The sequence below is a fragment of the Bufo bufo genome, chromosome 2, assembly GCF_905171765.1.
Source record: "Bufo bufo chromosome 2, aBufBuf1.1, whole genome shotgun sequence".
Taxonomy (NCBI): Eukaryota; Metazoa; Chordata; class Amphibia; order Anura; family Bufonidae; genus Bufo; species Bufo bufo.
This window is the reverse complement of record NC_053390.1, coordinates 822,537,606-822,539,866: the sequence shown is the minus strand read 5'-3', so window position 1 is coordinate 822,539,866 and position 2,261 is coordinate 822,537,606.

Genomic DNA, 2,261 nt, shown 5'->3' with positions numbered 1-2,261 from the left:
GACAGAAGCATTGCGCTGCTGTCAGATTACACAAAAGTCGGTGTACGTGGCGCTGCAAGACAAGATTTCTCCTCTGCAGTAAAAGATACGTTTGCCGAGGCATATGAGCTGAGGGGGCGGCGGTGTTCATATGCTTTGGCAAACACTTCGTATATAAAAAAATTTATAATAATCCCGACAATGATTTATTCATCCACATCGATTGATGTGAATGGAGAAATCGGGTTTGCCAGGGCATACGAGCTGAGTGGGTTTGGATGTTGGGCGGAGCTCCAATGTCCTGGCAGACGCCTTTCCCCTCCTTTTTTTTTTTTTGGCAGAGATTTTTTCATCCACATTGATGCAAATGAAGAAATCTGTGCAGTTCATTTTTTCTTTCAGCCCAGAGGCTGAACGAAAAAAAAAATATCTCATTACCCGTATGCTCAATAAAAGGAGAATAGCAGAAACTCCTAATGCTGGCCATACATGTAAGGCCTCATGCACACGACCGTTGTGTGCATCCGTGGCCGTTGTGCCGTTTTCCGTTTTTTTACGCGGACCCATTGACTTTCAATGGGTCCGTGGAAAAATCGGAAAATGCACCGTTTTGCAGCCGCATCCGTGAGCCGTGTTTCCTGTCTGTTAAAAAAATATGACCTGTCCTATCTTTTTGACAGACAACGGTTCACGGACCCATTCAAGTCAATGGGTCCGTGAAAGAACACGGATGCACACAAGATTGGCATCCGCGTCCTTGATCCGTGGCCGTAGGCTACTTTCACACAGACGGATCCGAAGATCCGTCTGTAGGAAAGCTTTTTCAGAGCTGAGTTTTCACTTCGTGAAAATCCGACAGTATATTCTAACACAGAGGCGTTCCCATAGTGATGGGGACGCTCCCAGTTAGAATATACTGAGAACTGTGTACATGACTGCCCCCTGCTGCCTGGCAGCACCCGATCTCTTACAGGGGGGCTGTGATCCGCACAATTAACCCCTCAGGTGCTGCACCTGAAGGGGTTAATTGTGAATATCATAGCCCCCTATAAGAGATCAGGGGCTGCCAGGCAGCAGGGGGCAGACCCCCCTCTCTCCCCAGTTTTAATTTCATTGGTGGCCAGTGCGCCCCCCCCCCGCCCCCCCTCCCTCCCTCTATTGTATTATTTTCATTGGTGGCACAGTGTGCGCCCCCCCCGCCCCCCTCCCTCTATTGTATTATTTTCATTGGTGGCACAGTGTGCGGCCCCCCCTCGGACCCCCCCTCTATTGTATTAATATCATTGGTGGCCAGTGTGCGGCCTCCCCTCTCCCCCGCCCCCCCCCCCCCCCCCGATCATTGGTGGCAGCGGAGAGTTAGAAGCATCATACTTACCTGCGAGCTGCGATGTCTGTGACCGCCTGGGGGGGGGGCGGGGGAGAGGGGAGGCCGCACACTGGCCACCAATGATATTAGTACAATAGAGGGGGGGCCGGGGGGGGCGCACACTGGCCACCAATGATAATACAATAGAGGGAGGGAGGGGGGGCCGGGGGTGGCCGCACACTGTGCCACCAATGAAAATAATACAATAGAGTGAGGGGGGAGCGGGGGGGGGCGCACACTGTGCCACCAATGAAAATAATACAATAGAGGGAGGGGGGTCTGCCCCCTGCTGCCTGGCAGCCCCTGATCTCTTATAGGAGGCTATGATATGCACAATTAACCCCTTCAGGTGCAGCACCTGAGGGGTTAATTGTGCGGATCACAGCAACCCTGTAAGAGATCGGGTGCTGCCAGGCAGCAGGGGGCAGTCATGTACACAGTTCTCAGTATATTCTAACTTGAAGAGTCCCCATCACCATGGGAACGCCTCTGTGTTAGAATATACTGTCGGATCTGAGTTTCACGATCTAACTCAAATCCGATGGTATATTCTAACATAGAGGCGTTCCCATGGTGATGGGGACGCTTCAAGTTAAAATTATACCATCGGATTGGAGAAAACTCCGATCCTATGGTATATTAACTCCTGACTTTACATTGAAAGTCAATGGGGGACGGATCCGTTTGAAATTGCACCATATTGTGTCAACGTCAAACGGATCCGTCCCCATTGACTTGCATTGTAATTCAGGACGGATCCGTTTGGCTCCGCACGGCCAGGCGGACACCAAAACGACAGTTTTTTCATGTCCGTGGATCCTCCAAAAATCAAGGAACACCCACGGAAGAAAAAACGATCACGGATCACGGACCAACGGAACCCCGTTTTGCGGACAGTGAAAAAATACGGTCGTGT